The sequence below is a fragment of the Anabrus simplex genome, chromosome 1 (assembly GCF_040414725.1).
Source record: "Anabrus simplex isolate iqAnaSimp1 chromosome 1, ASM4041472v1, whole genome shotgun sequence".
Classification (NCBI taxonomy): domain Eukaryota; kingdom Metazoa; phylum Arthropoda; class Insecta; order Orthoptera; family Tettigoniidae; genus Anabrus; species Anabrus simplex.
Window position 1 is genome coordinate 12195186 of NC_090265.1, and position 12057 is coordinate 12207242.

Here is a 12057-nt window from a genome sequence, read left to right on the forward strand (position 1 = left end):
CTCACTGCATTTCCTCCTAACTGAATCTCTCCCTGCAACTTTATAGCTTTCTGCAGATGATCCATGTAAACTACGAACAGCAAAGGTGAAAGATTACAGCCTTTTCTAACTTCTCTACGTACCTTGAACCAAAAACTTACCCTACCATCAACTCTCACTGAACCACAATTGTCAACAGGTTGATTTTAAAAATCTACCCTCAATACCATAGTCTCCTATTATGGCGAACATCCTTTCCCTCAGTACCCTGTCATATGCTTTATCTACATCTACGAAACATAAACATAACTGTCTATACCTCTCGTAATATTTTTCAATTACCTGGCGCATACTGAAAATCTGATCCTGACAGCCCCTCTGTGGTTTGAAACCACACCACTTTCCATCCAACTTCCTCTCAACGACTGATCGCACCCTCCCTTCCAAGATGCCAGTGAATACTTTGCCTGGTATACTAATCAATGAGATACTTCGATACTTGTTGCAACCCTTCCTGTTCGCATGCTTATAGGTAAGTGCAATTCCTGCTTTTGTCCAATCCGAAGGTACCTTACCAACACCCCATGAAGCCATTTCACCCCTTCCTACCCACTATACCTCACCATTTCAGGTCCAGTTTCATCTCCTTTATGACAATGGAATTTATTTACCACTTTCTCCACTTCCTCAAGCGTAATTTCACCAACATCGTTTTTGTCCTCCCCATGAGCTCGGTTGTTCGCGACACCACTATGAATCTTTCCTTTTACGTTGAGAGGATTTTAAGATTTTTAAAATAATGTAAGTGGTAAATATTTTAAGAGTGAATTATATCGCGCACACAAAATTCATGTACCATTATATTAAGTTTAGGAACTATGACTTGTATGCACTGTATATAACTCTTAGTTCGGTCTATGAATGGTGAAACATAGCACCGGAAAAAGAAGAAATGCCAGAAGGCAGTGTGAATGATGTAGTTGTGACACACTTGTAATTGCTAGTATCCACACTCAGACCATATTATCCGTCTCTAGTTGAGATAATCACGTAAATCAATAATCTGTTTTTTGAAACTGAACACCAACTGCTTTCCCTTGACGAAGATCAAGTAGCCGAAGTATCTTGGCAGGGAGGACGTTAAAAGAAAGGTAGAAATTTGATAAGGGTGCAGAATCAGATGGAGTGACATGTTTAGCTGCAGGAAGTTCCAACTCCACGTCTCTGATCGACTTTTGAGTACACGACATTCCCTACACCCTACAGTTTTTAAAATGCCTTAAAGTACTTTCTTGAATATATACCTGTGTGAGTGTACCTTTCCTGCTGTAACACACATGAAAACAAAGTACAGAAACAAAGCTGATCTTCTATTCGAGTGAAAAAGCTTGTGGGAAACACCACCATCCGTTGCAACAAGTGAACTCTTGAAGTAAGTTTCCAGATCAATTATTAGCGAACTGTCACATTGTTTGATCATTTTTGTGTATTTATAAAGTATTTTTCTGCAAATTAAGTTACAATTAACTTCCAAAGAAAGTAAACATTAATCCTAAATTATCCGAACAAACTCAAAAATGGTATCATTACCAAAAAAAATATTATTGAATGCAGTGGCTGAGGGCCCCCTGGTCGTGCCCACGAGCCCTCAAAAACACAGAACGGTAGGGTAGTTGAGGCTGTACGGTTATTATTATTATTATTATTATTATTATTATTATTATTATTATTATTATTATTATTATTATTATTATTATTATTATTATTATTATTATTGTACCGGGAGGTACACCCAAATGCCGCGCATTTAAATCTTGCGCCATAAAACTCCTCTACAGGAGAAAAACCGAACTTGAATCTAGACTTATTTAATACTTTACTCAGAAGATGTCACTACTGTAAATATTTTATTGTGGAGTTTCCAGTACTGTGTGAGTTTCAACTTGTACTTGTTTCCGTTCATCAAGAAGTTTGGTCATTCTCTCATAGATGTCACTGCTAGAAAACTATAATCATGCACCCTGGTGCGAAGTGAAAGAACTTTGTTTCGAGAAGTTTTGTATTCATAAGTCGTTTTTTACTAATTGATGTTCATTTATTTTTTGGTTGGCAATATTTACCTTTTCTTTCAACCAGCATTGAATCCAGCCAATCCCTAATTTTTGTAATTAATTTCCAACCAATCCTGGATTTCTTGTTCGACTTTGAGTGTAAATTTTGAATCGTCCAATAAAATTGAGAGGGTGTGGCTTGATTATTCATGAAAGGTCTCGAACTTTCCCTCGAGGGTTCATAAACTGCGGATTTTCATGTCTCTTGGCCATCTGATCGTCATGTAACTTACTGTGTGTGTCAAGCAGGAGGCGAGAAGGCGCCACTTCCATCAGGCAGCAGTTGTTCAGTAAGGTAATGGCCGTTAAACATATTTATTTCTTGCTAGCTCCGCAGTTTAAGCCGAGTTATAGGTCCGAAACCTTAAATTTCCAACCAACTTCTCTAAAATGTAAGTTCTGCCGGCTAATGTAAAAAATTTCATAAAATCTCGAAATTTAGTTCGGGGATAGAGAGTGATTCACATTCTCGAGCTCCCCTTCATACTCGTTTGAGGTGACTACGTTTTGTAACTGATTTTCTTCCTTTCCGTAATGTCTTAAATTTCTTTCTTATACCAGTCACCTCCATAGTTCGGGAATAGCCCCTGTTTCATCGGCCTAGTGCATTTTAGGTTTTAAGAATGCATATTTAGAAGTGCAAGTTCACGCCTCCGTTCAATTTGTGTTTTGGGCCATTTACTTAACCTGTTCTTTTCCGCTACGGCCGAAGAGGTTGGGTACTAGATACCCCTGTTTCAATTTGTAAGTTGTGCCTTGATGGCAAATGATTGTAATTTTCTGATATCGCCTTGAATAGGCTGGGAAAACGGAGAGCACGTTAGCTACTTTTTAAGTACTGCAAAAGTGCCTCTAGAAGGCTTTTTATTGTAAATTACGCAGCAAGTGTTCCAGGTAGTAGGGGTTTTCTGCACTTTTTTAAATTTATACTCTTCGGTAAAGTTGGAGCTGGAAGCTCAGAAATTGTAAAACTAGGGGCGTATATCCCAAATGTGTTAAGGTGTTGAAGAATTGAATTTTTCTAATTACTATAACATCGTCATCTCACTAAGCGAAAAGCTGTTAAAATTTTGTTGTTTATTGTTGAAATTCAAAAAATATAACCTTTGTTAAAGTTTTAAATTTAATTTTGTAGTTAGACCCATTCACCCCGGCACCTTCTTTCACCTCTGCTGGTCCAAGGGTAACCCCGTAACATGTGGTAGCAGAGCGTGGTTGAATGGGTCTCAATTAAGCCACTTTTAACGGCTAAACATAAGATTTGATTTATACGCTAACCATTTTCTCAGTCGCCGGAATTTTCCTTTCCAATTTTCTAAATTTGTAAACTTCTTTCATCTTGTCCGGCCCTCTTGAATTCCTCCATCCCGGCTACTTGCGCAAGGAGGAATTGATTTATGAATTATCTATTAGAAATATTCCATCTGGAGGTACGGTTGCGGCAGATACAACCAAATTGAAAGAGTCATTACAGTTACCAATTAGTCTCCCAACTTTGGGAGAGAAAGACATTGATGAGACTCTGTCCACTATCAGGGACAACACCACCGAGCTAGCTTCTGTAGTAAGTCATTTAAAGTGAGTGATCACTCTGCTAACCAACTTAAAATATTGCAGGCTAGATTGTTTCATTTTTACCATAGAGTTAGCGATCTACTGTCTCTTAAGTTAAACGAAGTTCAGGGTAAGGTGGCAAGTAATCTTGTTGAACACCTGTCCAATATGTCCAGTAAAGTTAGTCAATTGTTAACTGGGACTGCTACTCAAAAAACCAACCAAGCCACGGTTGTAAACTTCGTAATGGAAGAAGACCCGTAGAAGAATATAGAAAGCGGAAAATCGGTAGCTACGCAACATTCTCCTGCCCTATTAGGAAATGAGTCTGATCATTAAAGTATGAAGGCTTTCACGGCCGGTGTCAATACAATCGTCGTACCTCTATTCCACCTTTCTTTTTGAATAATTCTGTCCCCGAAGCTTCTCCACCTCCTCTGCCGTTCCCCACTATGGCACCTGGGTTTAGTAGTTTGCCTCACCCTTTCGCTATCTTGCTTAAGGGAATTTCCAAGTTTTCCATCAATTCTACCAATGATGTAGTTGCATTTTTAGGGTTTATAGTTGAATTTCAAGATCACGTTCTACTGTTTTCTCTCTCTCCTTCGCAAATTCTTCAAATTGTTTACCCGTACTGCACAGGCGTCCTCTCGGACAAGATGGCTGAACAATCGTCTATAGAAGACTTCCACGCTCATCTGCTAGCTAATTTCATTACGGCTCGAGCCATGTCTTCCTTAATACAAAAGTATTATTCCAGCGTACAGTGATTGGATGAAAATTTGGCAGACATCATCCAAGATATGTTTTACACAAGGGTATTTGCTCTTAATTTCCCTGAAGATCAAATTGTGCAGACCATTGTGGAAGGCATTTCCCCACCATATAGGTCATACTTGTTTTTTGCGTCGCGTCCCCAAACTTTTGCGTAGTTCGAGGCGATGGCGTTCTCAGCCGAAGGAGTTAGGTATGCCGACACGTTAAGAGTCGCTAAGGAATCCTCTCCATCTTCCAGTAGTATTTGGCCTTCATCTCGCCGAACTTCCACCACACGCAAATGTTACGCTTGTGGATCGGCAGATCATCTGCGTAATAAGTGCCCTTTGATTAAATCCAGTGGGACAAAGAACGGAGCACGGTCATCCCAAGGCTGTTTTAAATGTGGCTCGGTTTCGCATATCGCCAAGAATTGCTCTAATGCAAATAGCACCCCCTCCTGTTCAACTTCTGGTGCCACTTCCACCAACTCGAATAATCGAAAGTGACTAGTGGCATCGGCTGAGTCCGGCGATTCATCTTCACATGGCTCAGCCCCCGTTAAAACCACCGAAAGCTCAGAGCAGGGTAGCACTTCTTCTAACCCAGCATTTGAATGCCCTAAACAATGCCTTAGGATTGCGGCGGAGACCTCCGCACTTGTACCTTTCCTCAAAATTGAGTTGAATAATGAACTTATTTCCGCTCAATTAGACTCTGGGAGTGTTTGTTCAATTATTTCGGCTGAATGGTACTCAAAATTAAAGTCTGTCTGTAAATTTCCTGAATATTGTTCCTCTTCGGTTCAATGCGTTTAGGCTAATTCTTCTCCATTAGAAATTTTAGGTTTCATCCTTGCCAAAATTCGGATTTCTAAATTTACTTGGAAAGTTAAATTGTTTTTGGCTAAGAACTTGTCTTGCCCAATTATATTAGGAGCAGACTTCATGTCTACTACTGGTCTAGTGCTCGACATTCAAATCAAGTCGTGCACTTTCAAATTTGCCAAAAATGATAAATTCCCTTGCTTAAATGTAATTCTGTGTCATGTTCATCGGTTTCGCCTACCCAGGATGAGATGTTGTTAGACCTTAAACATCTACCTGAGGAGCAGGCTAAGAGTATTCGTCAAATGTGTCAGTCGTTTCCGGATGTATTTTCCGATACTTTTGGTGTTACTGACCTTATTGAATACAAGATTCAGGTTAGGATTCGATCCTCGCTAGGTTTCCACCATATAGGCTGTCTCCTCCTAAAATGAAGGCCCTCAAGGAGACCATCTATCAAATGTTAAGAGATGGTATAATTCGACCTTCAATGTCGGCGTATTCATCGCCTATTTTCCCGGTTCCGGAACCCTAGGGTGGCTTCAGGCCTGTGATTGACTATAGGGCATTAAATCGGAAGGTGATGTTACAACCTATGCCCCTTCTCAACCTCAACTCTTGTTTTTCATGGTTTCGGAAAGCTAAGTTCTTCTCCATCTTAGACCTTAATCAGGCGTATATTCAAATCCCTCTGGCTGAAGAATCAAAACACCTAACAGCGTTTGCCACGGACTGGAACTTGTACGAGTACAAACGCGTGCCTTTCGGGCTCCCCACGGGGGCAGATGTGCTAACGAGATTTCTAGATAGGGTCTTCTCTGACATCAAATTCGAACAATTATGCCATTATTTTGATGATGTCGTCGTATTTTCTGAGACCTTTGAAGAACATCTAGACCATCTGAAAGAGGTCCTTCATCGCCTTCGTAAGGCAGGGTTAACTGTGAAGTTGTCCAAGGTGGCTTTCGCTAAACCTTCGATGTCATTCCTAGGGCAAATTTTGTCGCCCAATTGTATTGCTGTTGATCACTCCAGAACACAGGCCATCCGTGAGTTCCAACCTCTTAAGGACATCAAAGGTATTGCCAAGTTCATCGGCATGGTGAATTTCTTTAGGAAATTTATTCCTAACTTCGGTAACAGAGCGGCGCCCTTGAACGTACTTCGTAGGAAAGGCGTCAAATTTGAGTGCGGACAGTCTCAACGAGCCGCTTTAGAAGATCTAAAATTAGCTATTTTTTAACGCCCCCGTCTTGGCTATGTCTGATTTCTCGAAGAAATTCGTCGTTCAAACCGACGCATCGTCGTCGGCGGTGGCTGCTGTGCTTCTTCAAGAAACTGAAATCGGAAGGCGACCCATCGCCTATGCTTCTAGGACACTATCGGCTAAAGAAGCCCAGTATTCCATCTATGAACTTGAGGGATTGGCAGTCTTATTTGCACTAGAGAAGTTCCGCCTCTATCTGGAACATGTCAAGTTCGACTTGGAAACAGACAACCAAGCCTTAAGTTGGGTCTTAGCTAGGCCGCGTCGTACTGGTCGTATAGCCCGTTGGGCCATCAGGATTTCGGCCTTCCAGTTTGATGTTAGGCACATGAGAGGGACTGAAAATGTTGTTGCGGATGGCCTAAGCCGCATGTTCGCTCATGATGTAGAGACCTCTGAATTGGAAGATTATTCTTCTCTTCCCACGCCCATAGCTTCGAGCATTAAGCCATTCTTACTGATGCCCCCATGTTGTTTAGAGACATTGATAAATATCTACGTGAAGATCCAGTACTGGCTCCTATTGTGGAAACTCTTTCTTCTGGGGATCATGTCGTCCCTTATGTTTTGAGGAATGGGGTTTTATGTTGCCCGTCGGGACATGATAAGAAGATGAAAGTTGTGGTTCCAGCTGTTCTTGTACCTATGATCTTCAAGTACTACCACGAGACCCCATTAGGGGGTATTTAGGAATCTTCAAAACTCGAGAAAAGATCAGAGAGATGTTCATCTGGAAACGTATGGACGGTGAAATTCGAGAATTAGTGAAAGCTTGTAAATCATGTTTGCTCAGTTAACCCGCATTGTCCACTGAGATAGGTCATCTATCTTCTCATCAAGCGTCGCGCCCCATGGAACGATTCTCTATCGACTACGTAGGACCCTTCCCCCAATCAAAGGGGAATGCCAACAAATTCATTCTCGTATGTCTAGATGTTTTCACTAGATTTTGCTGGTTATTTCCGACTAAGCCGGCTACCGCTCAGATCACTATTGCTTGTTTAAATACCATCTTTGCTTCTTTGGGTCCGTGTCAATATTTAGTTTCTGTTAATGCTAAGGCATTTACCTCCGATCTCTTCCGTAAATTCTGGTTTTTTTATCTGTCCATCTCTCATGTAACTACTTCGGCGTACTATCCACAACCATCTCTGGCTGAGCTGGTTAATCTTAATCTGAGATCGGCGCTCATTACATATCACCGTGAGGATCATTCCAGGTAGGACACGTCTCTGCATTGGTTGGCCATTGCTTTGAATTTGGCGGTTCATGAGTCCCATAAGTTCACTCCTGCTTCTTTGATGTTTAAATTCGTACTCAACACGCCGCTCTCTAACCTTTGGGCTTTAAATGATATTCTACCAGAGACAATAGATCCCGATAGCATTAGAGATCTATAGAAGAAGGCTAAGGCCAATCTTAAAGTTTCTCATGAAAAGTTTAGGGAATGATATGATCGTGGACGGAGGCCCACCAATCTAAAAGTAAGTGACCAAGTCATGGTCAGAAACTTTGTTCCCAGGGGCAAGCTTGCCCCCAGATTTCATGGGTCCGTGCATCATTTTGGATTTTCTGACACCGGTTACCTTGTTAGAGAGCAATCCAGCCACGGAGAGGATCCTTAGAGTTCACCTGTCTCAGGTGAAAACAGTGAAATGTCATTGTTAACCTTGCCATTAACGTTTATCAGCACCGTAAAGGTTATTTTGGTGGGGGCTTCTACCCCAAATAATTTTAGTTTTATATATATGTACGATCTTCCCCTCGGGTTTTCCTGCTGTCAAAATCCTTGTGGCCATTACCAAGCCCCGGCCTGCTGCTTATTCTCACTATTGGCTAAAAAATAAAAATAGTCTTCCACGCAGCTTGCCCCTCAGCATCACCAACAAAGATCGCACCCTCTATTCTCTACTTACCAACAACACTTTTCTGTCGCCGAGATCTTACTGTTTCAGTGCCCCCGCAGCCGTTCGGCGCCGTACCAACACTGAGGTTGGGTACGGGCCCACTCCAGTCCCGTGAGGTATACCTGTGTACTGCGCGCCTGTGTCCATCTCCCAGCAAAGGCTTATGTGCGGCGCCCCTGCCGCCAACTCATCTGGGAACTGTACATACACTTCTGATCTTCGGCGTCCTTCACCACGACTACACCTCTCATAGTAGCGGGAGAAGTGTATCTGAGGATAATCGAGGGGTTCGAGCGAGCTCTACTGGATATCGGCAGCGGTGGCAAGACTTGCTGTCAAAATTATCAAATGCATTTCACGCTCTACGACAACAAAGATACTCTAAAGCTGGAATTTAACCCATCAACAAACTAAAACAAAATTCTATGAAATAATTATTTTTCAAAATTCTTCTGTGTCACCCCTAGGAAGGACATTTGGAGGGTGGGGAGGTCTGTAACGGGAGGTGCACCCCAACGCCGCGCATTTAAATCTTGCGCCATAAAACTCCTCTACAGGAGAAAAAATGAACTTGAAGCTAGACCTATTTAAAACTTTACTCAAAAGATGTCACTACTGTAAATATTTTATTGTGGAGTTTCAAGTACTGTGTGAGCTTCAACTTGTTTTTGTTTCCGTTCATCAAGAAGTTTGGACATTCTCTCATAGATGTCACTGCTAGAAAACTATACTCATGCACCCTGGTGCGAAATGAAATAACTTTGTTTTGAGAAGTTTTGTATTCATAAGGTTTTTTTTAATAATTGATGTTCATTTATTTTTTGGTTGGCAATATTTATCTTTTCTTTCCACCAGCTTTGAATCCAGCCAATCCCTCATTTTTGTAATTAATTTCCAACCAATCCTGGATTTTTGTTCGACTTTGAGTGTAAATTTTGAATCGTCCGATAAAATTGGCAGGGTGTGGCTTGATTATTCATGAAAAGACTCGAACTTTCTCCGAGGGTTTTTAAACTGCGGATTTGCAAGCTTTGGCGGGAAGGCGCCTCTTCCATCAGGCAGCAGTTCTTCAGTAAGGTAATGGCCGTTTAACATCTTTATTTCTTGCTAGCTCCGCAGTTTAAGCCGAGTTATAGGTCCGAAACCTTAACTTTCCAACCAACTTCTCTAAAATGTAAGTTCTGCCGGCTAATGTAAAACATTTCATAAAATCTCTAAATTTAGTTCGGGGATAGAGAGTGATTCACATTCTCGAGCTCCCCTTCATACTCGTTTGAGGTGACTACGTTTTGTAACTGATTTTCTTCCTTTCCGTAATGTCTTACATTTCTTTCTTATACCAGTCACCTCCATAGTTCGGGAATAGCCCCTGTTTCATCGGCCTAGTGCATTTTAGGTTTTACGAATGCATATTTAGAAGTGCAAGTTCACGCCTCCGTTCAATTTGTGTTTTGGGCCATTTACTTAACCTGTACTTTTCCGCTACGGCCGAAGAGGTTGGGTACTAGACACCTCTGTTTCAATTTGTAAGTTGTGCCTTGATGGCAAATGATTGTAATTTTCTGATATCGCCTTGAATAGGCTGGGAAAACGGAGAGCACGTTAGCTATTTTTTAAGTACTGCAAAAGTGCCTCTAGAAGGCATTTTATTGTAAATTACGCAGCAAGTGCTCCAGGTAGTAGGGGTTTTCTGCCCTTTTTTAAAAAATTTATACTTTACCGGGCGAGTTGGCCGTGCGCGTAGAGGCGTGCGGCTGTGAGCTTGCATCCGGGAGATAGTAGGTTCGAATCCCACTATCGGCAGCCCTGAAGATGGTTTTCCGTGGTTCCCCATTTTCACACCAGGCAAGTGCTGGGGCTGTACCTTAATTAAGGCCACGGCCGCTTCCTTCCAACTCCTATGCCTTTCCTATCCCATCGTCGCCATAAGACCTATCCGTGTCGGTGCGACCTAAAGCCCCTAGCAAAAAAAAATTATACTCTTCGGTAAAGTTGGAGCTGGAAGCTCAGAAATTGTAAAAGTAGGGGCTTACAGCCCCAGTGTGTTAAAGTGCTGAAATCTTGAATTTTTTAAGTCTTGTTTCTAAATCGCTATGTCATCGTTATCTCACTAAGTGAAAAGTTGTTAAAGTTTTGTTGTTGATTGTTGAAATTCAAAAAATATAACCTTGTTAAAGTTTTAAATTAACTTTGATTTTGTAGTTAGACCCATTCACCCCGGCACCTTCTTTCACCTCTGCTGGTCCACGGGTATCCCCGTAACAATTATTATTATTATTATTATTATTATTATTATTATTATTATTATTGTTACCGTGTTTTTGTGGTAGTTAGAGGTGAAAGAAGGTGCGGGGTGGTGAACAGGTCTCAAGCTACGAAAGTAAAATTAATTTAAAATTTAACAAGGTTATATTTTCTTTTCAAACTCAGAAATAACAAGAATGGCAGGTACAGAGTAGCAAGGCAACAAAGAGCAACAATAGTATTTACTTGTTTTGGGCTTCGGGCCCCGAACTTCCAATTCTCGAGCAGTTAGCCCGAATTTACATGTACATATGGTTTAGCAAAGGGGCAGAAAACCCCAATCATGCCCAGGAGCACTAGCTCCGAATTACACAGTAATACCTCCTAGAGGCACGCAGAAACAAATTGCTAAAGAGCGATCCGCTCTCAAAGTTTTAAGCCTATCACAAGGCCACACCTAACTCTACTTTCAAGCTGTCCTCTAAGGACGTAAGCACAGGGGTAAAATACCCAACCTACTGAGGTCTATTAAGCGATAAAAGGATAATTACATGACCTCTAAAATACCAAGTTGAGAGGAGGCGAACTGCACTCCTAATACATTTGCTTTTAAAACCTAATCTGGCTCTAGGCCACAAATGCAAGGGCTAATCCCATACTAAAGAGGTGACTTTAGAAAGAAACAAATTTACATAATGTTAAGGAAGAATAGGTTGAGAAAATAAGTTCACCTCAAAACAATATGAGTGGGAGCTCGAGAGGGTTAAGCACTCTCTATCCCAATATGTAGTTTAAAAGATAGAATAGATACAAGTTTCTTTACATTTTAAGGAAGGTTACATAATGGAAAAACTTCGGACCCGCCCCGAGAGTTAAACTCCTGAGCAAGCAAGAAAAGAAGTAATTAATCGGCCATTACCTGGTTGTTGACTGCCGCCGAAGAAAGAGGCGCTTCCCGCCCCCTGCTATGTACTTTACACACGAAAAGATGGAACAGAAGTGGCGCAGAGACCCTAAAATCAGCAGTTTATATACTCTCGCGGAAAGTTCGAGGCGTTTTAGGAAGGAAAACACCCGCCCACAATCTTTTATTGGTGGTTAAAGAAAACCCCTACACAAGATGAAGAAGAAACACATCATTGGTGGAAAATTAATTTAAGAAATTCGGGATTGGCTAAATTCAAAACAAGGGGAAAGAAGGGGTTAATATTGCCAACTTAAACAATGACTGAAAGAAATTTAGCAAAGAACAAACTTTTGAAATTAAATTTTCTCCAAAGAAAACAGTTCTTTCACTCCGCACTAGGGTGCACTATTGTTGATCTTCAGTAGTGTCCTCTAGAAGAGAAAGTTCACACTTCTTACTACAAGCAAAACAAAAATACGTCGAAAATGACACAGTTCAAAAACTC